At 44.5% G+C, this 17,306-nt stretch overlaps 1 pseudogene; it reads left to right on the top strand.

Moving 5' to 3' along the window:
• LOC124028252 overlaps positions 1 to 16,499 on the top strand; it is a 28,587-nt pseudogene extending 12,088 nt beyond the window's left edge.
• Positions 16,500 to 17,306: the final 807 nt, after the last annotated feature.

The raw sequence follows: 17,306 nt of genomic DNA, 5'->3' as shown, positions 1-17,306 counted from the left end.
CTAGCCATGGTTTTAATGAGAATAGGGCTGATAAATGGACAGATACTGTATGTACTGTATGTCCTGTTGACTCTCCTGTGTCCTGTCTGTTTAGTGGTGCTTCAAGGGCCACTGTATCTGGCGCTCCTCTAACCAGCCTCAGGGCCATGACGGTAACTGGGGGTCCTGGACTAAGTTTGGGTCCTGCTCCAGAACCTGTGGAGGTGGAGTACGCTCCCGGAGCAGAACTTGTAACAACCCTGTGTGAGTGTCTGTCATCTTGTCCTGCCATCTAAAGAGTCTTTGTTAACAGGAGTCACTGACATCACTTGAACATGGAAGGACATTGTAAAGGGAAAGGGGTCTAGGTGGGGAGGGCATTGTGAGTAGTGTGGATAGAGATGTATAGATCTGGCTCCGGGGTGGGTTCATAGGTCTCCTCACTGACGTTACATCCTGTTAGTACTCTACATCCTGTTAGTACTTCTACCTACATCCTGTTAGGACTTCTACCCACATCCTGTTACTTCTACTACATCCTGTTATCCTGGACTTCTACCTACATCCTGTTAGGACTTCTACCTACATCCTGTTAGGACTTCTACCTACATCCTGTTAGGACTTCTACCTACATCCTGTTAGGACTTCTACCTACATCCTGTTAGGACTTCTACCTACATCCTGTTAGTACTTCTACCTACATCCTGTTAGGACTTCTACCTACATCCTGTTAGGACTTCTACCTACATCCTGTTAGGACTTCTACCTACATCCTGTTGTTACATCCTGTTAGGACTTCTACCTACATCCTGTTAGGACTTCTACCTACATCCTGTTAGGACTTCTACCTACATCCTGTTAGGACTTCTACCTACATCCTGTTAGGACTTCTACCTACATCCTGTTAGGACTTCTACCTACATCCTGTTAGGACTTCTACCTACATCCTGTTAGGACTTCTACTGTTAGGACACATCCTGTTAGTACTTCTACCTACATCCTGTTAGGACTTCTACCTACATCCTGTTAGGACTTCTACCTACATCCTGTTAGGACTTCTACCTACAGGCTATATGACTCATACACATAGTGTGACATGTAGTCGACAGATACTTGGTCTGTTTAGTCAGAGACGTGTCAGAGGATGTCTGAAGGAGGAAAGCCGAGGGGATCATGTGTTTCTTTACGTTTTAACACTGTGTGTGTGTGTGTGTGTGTGTGTGTGTGTGTGTGTGTGTGTGTGTGTGTGTGTGTGTGTGTGTGTGTGTGTGTGTGTGTGTGTGTGTGTGTGTGTGTGTGTGTGTGTGTGTGTGTGTGTGTGTGTGTGTGTTCCATGCGTGCGTGACTTTATGCGTATGCTGTATGTGAGTACGTGTCATCTAAATAATAATGAACCCTGTGTACTACATCATGACCCTGACTAGAGACTCAGATCTCAGATCTAGTTAAATGGATCTAATCACTGAACCTGGACGACAGGCCCAGTTCTACCCTGATCCACATTACAGTTAAATGGATCTGAACCTGGACGACAGGCCCAGTTCTACCCTGATCCACATTACAGTTAAATAGATCTGAACCTGGACGACAGGCCCAGTTCTACCCTGATCCACATTACAGTTAAATGGATCTAATCACTGAACCTGGACGACAGGCCCAGTTCTACCCTGATCCACATTACAGTTAAATAGATCTGAACCTGGACGACAGGCCCAGTTCTACCCTGATCCACATTACAGTTAAATGGATCTAATCACTGAACCTGGACGACAGGCCCAGTTCTACCCTGATCCACATTACAGTTAAATAGATCTGAACCTGGACGACAGGCCCAGTTCTACCCTGATCCACATTACAGTTAAATAGATCTGAACCTGGACGACAGGCCCAGTTCTACCCTGATCCACTGAATTACAGTTAAATAGATCTAATCACTGAACCTGGACGACAGGCCCAGTTCTACCCTGATCCACATTACAGTTAAATAGATCTGAACCTGAACCTGGACGACAGGCCCAGTTCTACCCTGATCCACATTACAGTTAAATAGATCTAATCACTGAACCTGGACGACAGGCCCAGTTCTACCCTGATCCACATTACAGTTAAATAGATCTAATCACTGAACCTGGAAGACAGGCCCAGTTCTACCCTGATCCACATTACAGTTAAATAGATCTAATCACTGAACCTGGACGACAGGCCCAGTTCTACCCTGATCCACATTACAGTTAAATGGATCTAATCACTGAACCTGGACGACAGGCCCAGTTCTACCCTGATCCACATTACAGTTAAATAGATCTAATCACTGAACCTGGACGACAGGCCCAGTTCTACCCTGATCCACATTACAGTTAAATAGATCTAATCACTGAACCTGGACGACAGGCCCAGTTCTACCCTGATCCACATTACAGTTAAATAGATCTGAACCTGGACGACAGGCCCAGTTCTACCCTGATCCACATTACAGTTAAATGGATCTGAACCTGGACGACAGGCCCAGTTCTACCCTGATCCACATTACAGTTAAATGGATCTAATCACTGAACCTGAACGACAGGCCCTCCTGGGCTGCATCCCAAATTGCACTCTATTCCCTATTCACTGCACTACTTTTGACCTGGGTCCATGGGGAACAGGGTGCTATTTGGGATACACACTAGGTGTTGATTACTGGGTTGTTTGTTTATCGTTTCCGTGTTGTCGCCCCTGTCTCCAGGCCTGCGTACGGCGGTCGGGATTGCCCGGGTCCGCCTTCGATTACCAGATGTGTAACATGGAGGAGTGTGTCGGACCCTACGAGGACTTCCGCGCTCAACAGTGTGTCCAGAGGAGCAACAAATATCACAAGAACACCAAGCACACCTGGCTACCTTACGAACACCCAGATGGTAGGACACAGCCCGCTTCCCACATGGAACACTACGCCTTTTAGTGCGCTATTTTAGACAAGGTCAAAAGGTCAAATGGGTTGTAGTGAGTAATGTTAAACTTTACAGTAAAGAAACTCAGAGATGAGTTTGGGGAGGAAGGGTGGCCTTGTGGTTAGAGCGTTGGACTAGTAACCGTAGGTTGCAAACCCCGAGCTGACAAGATACAAATCTGACAAGATACCAAATCCTGTAGACCAGTTAACCCACTGTTCTGACCAGTTAACCCACTGTTCCCAGGCCGTCATTGAAAATAAGAATTTGTTCTTAACTGACTTGCCTAGTTAAATAATAATCAAATTAAAATAATTAAATGTTGCAGCTGGGTTGTTGTAGTGAGTAATGTTAAACTTACAGTAAAGAAACTCCAAATGTCAATGCCTGCGTCACAAATCAAACCCTATTCCGAGATGGTGCACTAATTGTGACCAGGACTCTGGTCAAGAGTAGTGCACTGTTTAGGGATTAGGGTGCCATTTTGGATATTACCACATTGTAAAGTATTGGCTTGATTGATTAAGCCCTGCCGTTCTAAAAGGTGAATCCATAATGTCCACTAGGGGTCGCTATTGGCAATAAAAGGATTATAATACATATTAACCATAATAGCACAGTTTCTATACAATAATAATAATTTCTACATGAATTATATATTATATTATATATTATATTATATAAGCAATAATAATAATATATAAACAATAATAAATCAACCAAATATGTTTTTATACATTTACAATACGTGTTTCTTTAACACAAACAATATAACTGTAACAAAGAGATACATAGAGGATGAATGGGAGGGAGAGACATATATATATATATATATTCAAAAGTATGTGGACACCCTTTCAAATTAGTGGATTCGGCTATTTCAGCCACACACAGGTGTACAAAATCGAGGACATAGCCATGCAATCTCCATAGACAAACACTGGCAGTAGAATGGTCTTACTGAAGTGCTCAGTGACTTTCAAAGTCACACCGTCCGACAAGTCAGTTTGTGAAATTTCTGCCCTGCAACAGCTGCCCCGGTTAGCTGCGAGTGCTGTTATTGTGAAGTGGAAATGCCTAGGAGCAACAACGGCTCAGCCGCAAAGTGGTAGGCCACACAAGCTCACAGAATGGGACCGGCGAGTGCTGAAGTGCGTAGCGTGTAAAAATCATCTGTCCTCAGTTGCAACACTCACTACTGAGTTCCAAACTGCCTCTGGAAGCAACAACAAATTTTCATCGGGAGCTTCGTGAAATGGGTTTCCATGGCCGTGCAGCTGCACACAAGCCTAAGATCACCATGCGCGATGCCAAGTGTCGGCTGGAGGGTGTAAAGCTCTGGGGCAGTGGAAACGTGAACTGGAGTGATGAATCCCGCTTCACCATCTGGCCGTCTTACGGAAGAATCTGGGTTTGGCGAATGCCAGGAGAATGCTACCTGCCTGAATGCATAGTGCCAACTGTAAAGTTTGGTGGAGGAGGAATAATGGTCTGGGGCTGTTTTTCATGGTTCGAGCTAGGCCCCTTAGGTCCAGTTAAGGGAAATCTTAATGCTACAGCATACAACGACATTCTAGATGATTCTATGCTTCCAACTTTGTGGCAACAGTTTGAGGAAGGCCCTTTCCTGGTTCAGCATGATAACAATGCCCCCGTGCACAAAGCGAGGTCCATACAGAAAGGGTTTGTCGAGATCGGTGTGGAAGAACTTGACTGGCCTGCAGAACCCTGACCTCAACCACATCGAACACCTTTGGGATGAATTGGAACGCCGACTGCGATCCCAACATCAGTGCCCGACCTCACTAATGCTCTTGTGGCTAAATGGAAGCAAGTCCCGTAGCAATGTTCCAACAATCGAGTGGATAAGTCTTCCCAGAAGAGTGGAGGCTGTTATAGCAGCAAAGGAGGGACCTACTCCATATTAATGCCCTTTGTTTTAGAATGAGATGTTGGATGAGCAAGTGTCCACATACTTTTGATCATGTAGAGTGTGTGACTCAGTGTTCCTCATTAATGTCTAAAGTCAGACTACTGCTGGTGAGACACTGACAGAAGTCGACAAGAGTATCTGGACATTAAATAGAACTTGTGAATAACATACAGGAACATCAACATCACACACAGCAGTCTAACCATTTCAGACGCCCACATGTGTGGTGTGAATAACATACAGGAACATCAACATCACACACAGCAGTCTAACCATTTCAGACGCCCACATGTGAACTGAGCATAGGACCTCTATCCTCTGGCCTTGTGTTCCTAAAGGTCAACGAAAGCAGAAGAGATACAATGCAAACTTTCTCTTGTCATTTATTTAGTTTATCATCCCTCAGTCAGGACTAAAATATGTGTTCATTTTGTTTTCTTTCTCTGGGGAGTTTTACTAGTCACAGTGCCTCTGCGTTACTTTCTCTCTGGTATCTTAGACTGGGTGTCCTCTAGGGAGTTTTACTAGCCACAGTGCCTCTGCATTACTTTCTCTCTGGTATCTTAGACTGGGTATCCTCTAGGGAGTTTTACTAGCCACAGTGCCTCTGCGTTACTTTCTCTCTGGTATCTTAGACTGGGTGTCCTCTAGGGAGTTTTACTAGCCACAGTGCCTCTGCGTTACTTTCTCTCTGGTATCTTAGACTGGGTATCCTCTAGGGAGTTTTACTAGCCACAGTGCCTCTGCGTTACTTTCTCTCTGGTATCTTAGACTGGGTATCCTCTAGGGAGTTTTACTAGCCACAGTGCCTCTGCTCTGGTACACTGGGTATCCTCTAGGAGTTTTACTAGTCAGTGCCTCTGCATTACTTTTCTCTGGTATCTTAGACTGGGTATCCTCTAGGGAGTTTTACTAGCAACAGTGCTTCTGCCTCTGCATTGCTTTCTCTCTGGTATCTTAGACTGGGTATCCTCTAGGGAGTTTTACTAGCCACAGTGCTTCTACCTCTGCATTACTTTCTCTCTGGTATCTTAGACTGGGTATCCTCTAGGGAGTTTTACTAGCCACAGTGCTTCTGCCTCTGCATTGCTTTCTCTCTGGTATCTTAGACTGGGTATCATCTAGGAGTTTTACTAGCCACTGTGCTTCTGCCTCTGCATCACATTCTCTCTGGTATCTTAGACTGGGTTTTCTGAAAAGCACTTTGTGACAACTGCTGATGTAAAAGGGCTTTATAAAATACATTTGATTGATTGATTGATTGATCTTCACCCATGTAGAGGCTCACAAGTGTGAGTTGAGCTGTCAGTCCAAAGAGACCGGTGAGGTGGTGGTCATGAACCAGGTGATGCATGATGGGACGCGGTGCAGCTACACAGACCCTTTCAGTGTCTGCACCGGGGAATGTCTGGTATGTACAGTATAGCTATCTCTCTATCTATACCTCTGTCTATCGATTCCTCTCTATCTATACCTAACTATCTATACCTCTCTATCTATACCTCTATCTATACCTCTATCTATACCTCTATCTATACCTCTCTATCTGTACCTCTCTATCTATACCTCTCTCTATCCATACCTCTCTATCTATACCTCTCTATCTATACCTAACAATCTATACCTCTATCTATACCTCACTATCTGTACCTCTCTATCTGTACCTCTCTATCTATACCTCACTATCTATACCTCTCTATCTATACCTCTCTATCTGTACCTCTCTATCTGTACCTCTCTATCTATACCTCACTATCTATACCTCTATCTGTACCTCTCTATCTATACCTCACTATCTATACTCTCTATCTATACCTCTATCTGTACTCTCTCTATCCATACCTCACTATCTATACCTCACTTTCTATACCTCTCTATCTACACCTCTCTATCTATACCTTTCTATCTATACCTCTAGCTATACCTCTAGCTATACCTCTCTATCTATACCTCTCTATCTACACCTCACTATCTATACCTCTATATCTATACCTCTCTATCTATACCTCTCTATCTATACCTCTCTATCTATACATCTCTATCTATACCTCTCTATCTACACCTCTCTATCTATACCTTTCTATCTATACCTCTAGCTATACCTCTAGCTATACCTCTATCTCTCTATCTATACCTCTATATCTATCTATCTATACCTCACTATCTATACCTCTATATCTATACCTCTCTATCTATACCTCACTATCTATACCTCTCTATCTATACATCTCTATCTATACCTCTCTATCTACACCTCTCTATCTATACCTTTCTATCTATACCTTTCTATCTATACCTCTCTATCTATACCTCTATCTATACCTCTCTATCTATACCTCTCTATCTGTACCTCTCTCTTTATACCTCTCTATCTGTACCTCTCTCTCTATATGTACCTCTCTTTATCTATACCTCTCTATCTATACCTTTGTATCTATGCGTCTCTATCTATACCTCTATCTGTACCTCTCTATCTATACCTCTCTATATCTACAGGGGCTTCAGTGCCTCTCTCTCTGTTCCTCTCTCTCTCTCTGTTTCTTCTCTCTCTCTCTGTGTCTCTCTCTCTCTCTGTCTCTCTCTGTTTCTCTCTCTCTCTCCCTCTGTCTTTCCATGAAGTCTACTTTTTGATTGGAGGTTAGATACCATAACAGACGTTGGCATTTTCCAGACCAGACCAAAACGTTTGTAGATTGAGGGGCCAGATTCAACATATGTTATGTCTCCTTTACCAATCTGTGTCTTGGATAGATTGGTATCGCTTCTATAGCAGAAGTCTGGAGAGTAGTGTTCCACTGCAAGTCAGACGGCCTAGAAGGAGCCTCCCCAGCCTAGACTGAGCCTCCCCAGCCTAGACTGAGCCTCCCCAGCCTAGACTGAGCCTCCCCAGCCTAGAAGGAGCCTCCCCAGCCTAGACTGAGCCTCCCCCAGCCTAGAAGGAGCCTCCCCAGCCTAGACTGAGCCTCCCCAGCCTAGAAGGAGCCTCACCCAGCCTAGACTGAGCCTCCCAGCTTAGAAGGAGCCTCCCCAGCCTAGACTGAGCCTCCCCCAGCCTAGACTGAGCCTCCCCCAGCCTAGACTGAGCCTCCCTCAGCCTAGACTGAGCCTCCCCAGCCTAGACTGAGCCTCCCCAGCCTAGAAGGAGCCTCCCCCAGCCTAGACTGAGCCGCCGACAGCCTAGACTGAGCCTCCCCCAGCCTAGACTGAGCCTCCGACAGCCTAGACTGAGCTTCCCCCAGCCTAGACTGAGCCTCCCCAACCTAGAAGAAGCCTCCCCCAGCCTAGAAGGAGCCTCCCCCAGCCTAGAAGGAGCCTCCCCCAGCCTAGACTGAGCCTCCCCCAGCCTAGACTGAGCCTCCCTCAGCCTAGACTGAGCCTCCCCCAGCCTAGACTTAGCCTCCCCCAGCCTAGAAGGAGCCTCCCCCAGCCTAGACTGAGCCGCCGACAGCCTTAGACTGAGCCTCCCCAGCCTAGACTGAGCCTCCGACAGCCTAGGACTGAGCTTCCCCAGCCTAGACTGAGCCTCCCCCAACCTAGAAGAAGCCTCCCCAGCCTAGAAGGAGCCTCCCCCAGCCTAGAAGGAGCCTCCCCCAGCCCTAGACTGAGCCTCCCCCAGCCTAGAAGGAGCCTCCCCAGCCTAGACTGAGCCTCCCCAGCCTAGACTGAGCCTCCCCCAGCCTAGAAGGAGCCTCCCCCAGCCTAGACTGAGCGTCCCCAGCCTAGAAGGAGCCTCCCCAGCCAGAAGGAGCCTCCCCCAGCCTAGACTGAGCCTCCCCAGCCTAGAAGGAGCCTCCCAGCCTAGACTGAGCGTCCCCCAGCCCTGAAGGAGCCTCTCCCAGCCCAATCTCAGTCAGTGTAAAAAAATCAGACTGCCTAAAGGGGGCCTCCCTTGGTTGATTGACTGACTGTGCCCTTTCTCTCTCCCAGCATGTGGGCTGCGACAAAGAGGTTGGCTCGCACAAACAAGAAGACAAGTGTGGAGTCTGTGGTGGGGACAACTCCCACTGTCGCACTGTCAAACTGACCCTCACCAAGATACCAAAGAAAACAGGTAAGAAATGGGCCGTCACCAGGGTGAAACCACACTTCCGAACATTATGTGTTATTTCATTTATCAATCGATACTTGATATTACAGCTTGAAAGCCCTAAAATCCTCTCCGACATTCTTAGGTAGAACCCTTTTGAGTTCCATGTAGAACCCTTTCCACAGGGTTCTACGTGGAATCCAAAAAATAGTTCCACCTGGAACTCAAAAAGGGTTCTACCTGGAACCATAAAGGTTTCTCCTATGGGGACAGCTGAAGAACCCTTTTGAGTTCCATGTAGAACCCTTTCCACACAGGGTTCTACATGGAATCCAAAAAGAGTTCTACCTGGAACCATAAAGGTTTCTCCTATGGGGACAGCTGAAGAACCCTTTTGGAAGCCTTGGTTCTAAGAGTGTAATGTGTCATACTGTGTTATGAATTCCCAGTTGGTGACTCTTGACTCTTGATAAGAGTCGCCGGCAGGTGAATTCACGACACACTATTTTAGTCACCCTGTGTTCACCCAGCTACAGCCCTTGACATGTACACAGACTAAACACAAAACACTGCTATCACCGGTTCACACACAACAGTATAATTAGACACGTTTCTCCTCTGTTAGAGTCACTAGTAGGCCTGGGGTTGTCTGTATCATGAGTCTCAGAGTAGGATGACAATGAATAAGGTTACATGGACAGGGGGACCTGATCCTAGATCAGCACTGCTACTCTGAAACATATGATAGATATCATCCCTGGTCTGTTGTTATTCTGTGGCTCATTGGATTAACTCCTGACCAACCGTTGTCTTGTTGTGTTGTCCTATAGACATGCTGAATATGTTTCATATTGTCTTGTTGTGTTGTCCATAGACCTGCTGAAGATGTTTCATATTGTCTTGTTGTCCTATAGACATGGTGATGTTTTCATATCCTCTTGTTGTGTTGTCCTATAGACCTGCTGAAGATGTTTCATATTGTCTTGTTGTGTTGTCCTATAGACATGGTGATGTTTCACATTGTCTTGTTGTGTTGTCCTATAGACATGGTGATGTTTCATATTGTCTTGTTGTGTTGTCCTATAGACATGGTGATGTTTCATATTGTCTTGTTGTGTTGTCCTATAGACCTGCTGAAGATGTTTCATATTGTCTTGTTGTCCTATAGACATGGTGATGTTTCATATTGTCTTGTTGTGTTGTCCTATAGACATGGTGATGTTTTATATTGTCTTGTCTTGTTGTCCTATAGACCTGCTGTAGATGTTTCATATTGTCTTGTTGTCCTATAGACCTGCTGAAGATGTTTCATATTGTCTTGTTGTCCTATAGACATGGTGATGTTTCATATTGTCTTGTTGTGTTGTCCTATAGACATGGAGATGTTTTATATTGTCTTGTCTTGTTGTCCTATAGACATGTGGATGTTCCATATTGTCTTGTTAGACCTGCTGAAGATGTTTCATATTGTCTTGTTTGTTGTCCTATAGACCTGCTGAAAGATGTTTCATATTGTCTTGTTTGTCCTATAGACCTGCTGAAGATGTTTCATATTGTCTTGTTGTTGTCCTATAGACATGGTGATGTTTCATATTGTCTTGTTGTGTTGTCCTATATAGACCTGCTGAAGATGTTTCATATTGTCTTGTTGTGTTGTCCTATAGACATGGTGATGTTTTCATATTGTCTTGTTGTGTTGTCCTATAGACCTGCTGAGAGATGTTTCCTATAGACATTGTCTTGTTGTCCTATAGACATGGTGATGTTTCATATTGTCTTGTTGTCCTATAGACATGGTGATGTTTCATATTGTCTTGTTGTCCTATAGACCTGGTGATGTTTCATATTGTCTTGTTGTGTTGTCCTATAGACATGGTGATGTTTCATATTGTCTTGTTGTGTTGTCCTATAGACCTGCTGAAGATGTTTCATATTGTCTTGTTGTGTTGTCCTATAGACCTACTGAAGATGTTCCATATTGTCTTGTTGTCCTATATAGACATGGTGATGTTTCATATTGTCTTGTTGTGTTGTCCTATAGACATGGTGATGTTTCATATTGTCTTGTTGTCCTATAGACATGGTGATGTTTCATATTGTCTTGTTGTCCTATAGACATGGTGATGTTTTCATATCCTCTTGTTGTGTTGTCCTATAGACATGGTGATGTTTCATATTGTCTTGTTGTCCTATAGACATGGTGATGTTTCATATTGTCTTGTTGTGTTGTCCTATAGACCTGCTGAAGATGTTCCATATTGTCTTGTTGTCCTATAGACATGGTGATGTTTCATATTGTCTTGTTGTGTTGTCCTATAGACCTGGTGATGTTTCATATTGTCTTGTTGTGTTGTCCTATAGACATGGTGATGTTTCATATTGTCTTGTTGTGTTGTCCTAGACATGGTGATGTTTCATATTGTCTTGTTGTCCTATAGACATGGTGATGTTTCATATTGTCTTGTTGTGTAGTCCTATAGACATGGTGATGTTTCATATTGTCTTGTTGTGTTGTCCTATAGACATGGTGATGTTTCATATTGTCTTGTTGTGTTGTCCTATAGACATGGTGATGTTTCATATCCTCTTGTTGTGTTGTCCTATAGACATGGTGATGTTTCATATTGTCTTGTTGTGTTGTCCTATAGACATGGTGATGTTTCATATCCTCTTGTTGTGTTGTCCTATAGACATGGTGATGTTTCATATTGTCTTGTTGTGTTGTCCTATAGGCATGCTGAAGATGTTTGATATTCGATCGGTGCCCGGCACATCGTTATAGAGGAGAATGAGACTTCCTCCCCACATAATTGGTAAGTGTGTCTCGTTACAGCATGATAAAACACCTTTGGGATGAATTGGAATGACGACTGTGAGCACAGACCTAATCACCCCAGCATCAGTGCCCCGACCTCACTAATGCTCTTGTGTCTGAATGGAAGCAAGTCCCCCACAGCGATGTTCCAGCATCTAGTGGAAAGCCTTCCCAAAGAGTGGAGGCTGTTATAGCAGCAAAGGGAGGACCAACTCCATACTAATGACCATGATTTAGGAATGAGATATTCAACAAGCTTTTGGCCAAGTAGTGTACATTTACAGTAGGGACATCCGCAGAGCATGACTACAGAACTCAACACACACACACACACACACACACACACACACACACACACACACACACACACACACACACACACACACACACACACACACACACACACACACACACACACACACACACACACACGCACAGTTGGAACAGTTGTTCCCCCCCCCCCCTGTATAGTCTGTTGTGCTGGTCCTGTCAGACTATCCAACGAATGCAAACACATTGTGAATCAGATGTTTTCCTTTGTGTTTCACAGCTGTTAAGAATCAAGTCACAGGCAGCTTCATATTGAACGCAAAAAGTGGAGATGCCAAGTCCAGAACCCCCATCGAGAGCGGTTTGGAGTGGGAGTACGTCTTCGGAAGCGCGAAAGAAACCCTGAAAAACAATCGGCCCCCTTCACGGGGGCATCGTTGTTCTGGTAAGAAGACGAGCCCCAGTGGATCTAGTAAGCCGCACACCCAGACACACATACACACACACTCACCCAGACATGTGCACACACACACATACATACCCAGACATGTGCATGCACGCACACACACACACACACACATACACACACATACACACACAGACACACACACACCCAGACATGTACACACACGCAGACACGTGCACACACCCAGACACGTGCACACACACACACACATACACACCCAGAAACGTGCACACACACACGCACACATACACACCCAGACACGTGCACACACACACATACACACCCAGACACGTGCACACACACACACACACACACACACACACACACACACACACACACACACACACACACATACAGGCTGAATTTTTCAACATTGACAAGTGACAGTTGAGGTGCAGGTGTGCATCGCCTCAATTCTCATTTTACCCAAAACAGGGCCAAACCCAAGTGATCACTATCCGACACAGCAGCATGTGGTCAGAAGATACAGGGACTCCGTTCCCAATGGTTCACATTGAGGTTCAAATCAAATCAAATCAAATGTATTTATATAGCCCTTCGTACATCAGCTGATATCTCAAAGTGCTGTACAGAAACCCAGCCCTAAAACCCCAAACAGCAAACAATGCAGGTGTAGAAGCACGGATGAATTCAGCTACATTCCAGTCAGTCCCCTAGAAAGACAGTGGAGCACCTTCACTGTGATTTTAATCATCTTTGATTGTCCACTAGTGGTAATTAGTGCTTTTTCTAAATCGGTTTCGGTACGATTAGTAAAACAAAATATTGTGGTTTTTCAATTTCGGTTTTGATAACATTAAATGTATTATAGTGACTTTTTAATGGTAATTTACAAAGCCAAAAATAGTAAAAATGTCATTGCCAAAGCATTGAAAATATTCCATTGTCTCTATCAGGTCCACATTGGGTTAGACATCATTGAAAATAAAGGGAATTACTATGAAATAATACAATATTCAGTTGTATATTTACTTAGTTTTAATTTAATGACTATAATAATGACGTATTTTCATTCCTTAAAGTCATCATCGCATCTCTGGCAGTAGCAGTCAGCCGTCATCCTGTCTAGCTAGGCTGGCAAAGGGATTCTGGTCATTGTGGTTAATTACCGCTTTTATGTGCTGAACTAGGTTGAAAATTTGTAATGAAAAACTTCATCTCCCTTCAGCCCATCGTCTCACTTAGTTCTTGAGATGATTTATCTTGTAGATGATTTGATTTCCCTTGTGAATGATTTGATTTCCCTCTGGAAATGTGCATTAGTTTCACAAATAACGGAACAAAATGGAATTCAAGTAATTGAACTGACGTTAGTGAATTAGTTGTTTAATAATCGAAAAAAAATCAGAAATGTTGGTTAATTGCTCAGCACTATTGTCCACTGTGTGTGTGTGTGTTTTACTATCTTTGTGGGGACCAGAAGTCCTTACAAGGATTGTAAAACGAGGACATTTCGAACAAGTAGGAACATTTCACCTGTCCCCACAAGGAAGAAAGCTATTTTAGGCTCCGGATTTTAGGCTTCGGTTTGGGGTTAATGTTAAGGTCAGACTTAGGTTTGGGGTTAATGTTAAGGTCAGACTTAGGTTTGGGGTTAATGTTAAGGTCAGACTTAGGTTTGGGGTTAATGTTAAGGTCAGACTTAGGTTAAGGGTTAGGTTTGGGGTTAGGATTTGGGGTTAATGTTAAGGTCAGACTTAGGTTAAGGGTTAGGATTTGGGGTTAATGTTAAGGTCAGACTTAGGTTTGGGGTTAATGTTAAGGTCAGACTTAGGTTTGGGGTTAATGTTAAGGTCAGACTTAGGTTAAGGGTTAGGTTTGGGGTTAGGATTTGGGGTTAATGTTAAGGTCAGACTTAGGTTAAGGGTTAGGTTTGGGGTTAGGATTTGGGGTTAATGTTAAGGTCAGACTTAGGTTAAGGGTTAGGTTTGGGGTTAGGATTTGGGGTTAATGTTAAGGTCAGACTTAGGTTAAGGGTTAGGTTTGGGGTTAGGATTTGGGGTTAATGTTAAGGTCAGACTTAGGTTAAGGGTTAGGTTTGGGGTTAGGATTTGGGGTTAATGTTAAGGTCAGACTTAGGTTAAGGGTTAGGTTTGGGGTTAGGATTTGGGGTTAATGTTAAGGTCAGACTTAGGTTAAGGGTTAGGTTTGGGGTTAGGATTTGGGGTTAATGTTAAGGTCAGACTTAGGTTAAGGGTTAGGTTTGGGGTTAGGATTTGGGGTTAATGTTAAGGTCAGACTTAGGTTAAGGGTTAGGTTTGGGGTTAGGATTTGGGGTTAATGTTAAGGTCAGACTTAGGTTAAGGGTTAGGTTTGGGGTTAGGATTTGGGGTTAATGTTAAGGTCAGACTTAGGTTAAGGGTTAGGTTTGGGGTTAGGATTTGGGGTTAATGTTAAGGTCAGACTTAGGTTAAGGGTTAGGTTTAGGGATTAGGGAAAATAGGATTTTGAATGGGAATCAATTGTTTCTCTCTCTCTCTCACTCTCTCTCTCTCTCTCTCTCTCTCACTCTCTCTCTCACTCTCTTTCTCTCTGTCTTTCCTCTCTGTCTTTCTCTCACTCTCGTTCTCCCTGTCGCTCTCTCTCTGTCATCGTTTCCTCTTTCTCCCTGTCTCTCTCTCTCTGTCATCGTGTCCTCTTTCTCCCTGTCCTAGGTCATTCCACAGGAGGAGGACACTAAGATCAGTCTGACATATAAGTACATTATCCATGAGGACCTGCTGCCGGTCATCACCAATAACAATGTTCTCCTGGCCGAGCTGGATACCTATGAGTGGGCCCTGAAGAGCTGGTCGCAGTGCTCTAAACCCTGTGGGGGAGGTGTGTGTATGGGGGGGGGGCTGGTTGTGGAGTGGCTCTTTAGACCAGGTGGATTCTCTGTGTGTGGGGGGTGGGGGGCTGCTTGTGGAGCGGCTCTTTAGACCAGATTAATTCAATCTCACCTGCTACAGAAAGGTCCCTGATGGTTGTTTCCATTTGTGCCGGGCCTGCCAAGTACATTACATTACATTTAAGTCATTTAGCAGACGCTCTTATCCAAGTACCCCTGCTGTGGGTTGGTGCTATTGGCCCAACCTGGCAACCTGCTGTGGGTTGGTGCTATTGGCCCAACCTGGCTACCTGCTGTGGGTTGGTGCTATTGGCCCAACCTGGCAACCTGCTGTGGGTTGGTACTATTGGCCCAACCTGGCTACCTGCTGTGGGTTGGTGCTTTTGTCCCAACCTGGCAACCTGCTATGGGTTGGTGCTATTGTGCCAACCTGGCAACCTACTGTGGGTTGGTGCTATTGTCCCAACCTGGCAACCTGCTGTGGGTTGGTGCTATTGGCCCAACCTGGCTACCTGCTGTGGGTTGGTGCTATTGGCCCAACCTGGCAACCTGCTGTGGGTTGGTGCTATCGGCCCAACCTGGCAACCTGCTAGGGTTGGTGCTATTGACCCAACCTGGCAACCTGCTATGGGTTGGTGCTATTGACCCAACCTGGCAACCTGCTATGGGTTGGTGATATTGTCCCAACCTGGTTGACGCAGAGCAGAGCCTAAATGTCCTCGGGGCATGCTGCTCAGGTGTCTCTGACACATTCACATTCAAATGGTTCCTCCTACCCTGTGTGTGTGTGTGTGTGTGTGTGTGTGTGTGTGTGTGTGTGTGTGTGTGTGTGTGTGTGTGTGTGTGTGTGTGTGTGTGTGTGTGTGTGTGTGTGTGTGTGTGTGTGTGTGTGTGTGTGTGTGTGTGTGTGTGTGTGTGTGTGTGTGTGTGTGTGTAAGAGCATGCATGTGTGTGTATCTCTCCAGTCTTAGTACATACGGCCACCTGCATTTTCTTTCTGTCAAATGAATTACAGTATAAATTAGAAAATGTTATGTTTTTTGTCAGACGTGACAACAGATTGTACTAAACCCATTTAATTGGACCGTCTGGCAGGTATACAGTACACCAAATACGGATGCAGGAGGAAGAGCGACAGTCGACTGGTGCACCGGAACCTCTGTGAAACCAGCAAGAAGCCCAAACCCATCCGGAAGAGGTGCAACGTGAACGAGTGCAGCCAGCCAACGTGAGCTCCTCTCCCCTTCACTCTCCCCCTCTATCCTTTCTCTGTCCATGTCCGAGCCATGTTGATAGGAGAGCATCCATTTCATCATCATCATCATCATCGCTCTAAGGGACACTTCCTCTCGAAGAGGGACTGAAGCTAAAGCACTCTGTCTGAATGACTAACCTAGTGGTTCCCAGTAGTAGACATATTGAATAATGAGATAATAACCTAGTCATTCCCAGTAATGAGATAATAACCTAGTCATTCCCAGTAGTGGACAGATTGAATAATGAGATAATAACCTAGTCATTCCCAGTAGTGGACAGATTGAATAATGAGATAATAACCTAGTCGTTCCCAGTAGTGGACAGATTGAATAATGAGATAATAACCTAGTCATTCCCAGTAATGAGATAATAACCTAGTCATTCCCAGTAGTGGACAGATTGAATAATGAGATAATAACCTAGTCGTTCCCAGTAATGAGATAATAACCTAGTCGTTCCCAGTAATGAGATGATAACCTAGTCATTCCCAGTAGTGGACAGATTGAATAATGAGATAATAACCTAGTCGTTCCCAGTAATGAGATAATAACCTAGTCGTTCCCAGTAGTGGACAGATTGAATAATGAGAGAATAACCTAGTCATTCCCAGTAATGAGATAATAACCTAGTCATTCCCAGTAGTGGACAGATTGAATAATGAGATAATAACCTAGTCATTCCCAGTAATGAGATAATAACCTAGTCATTCCCAGTAATGAGATAATAACCTAGTCATTCCCAGTAGTGGACAGATTGAATAATGAGATAATAACCTAGT

Source organism: Oncorhynchus gorbuscha, unplaced genomic scaffold, assembly GCF_021184085.1.
Source record: "Oncorhynchus gorbuscha isolate QuinsamMale2020 ecotype Even-year unplaced genomic scaffold, OgorEven_v1.0 Un_scaffold_3912, whole genome shotgun sequence".
In the NCBI taxonomy this organism is placed as follows: Eukaryota; Metazoa; Chordata; class Actinopteri; order Salmoniformes; family Salmonidae; genus Oncorhynchus; species Oncorhynchus gorbuscha.
Note: the sequence above shows the minus strand (reverse complement) of the source record. Positions and strands in the feature narration are given on the sequence as shown.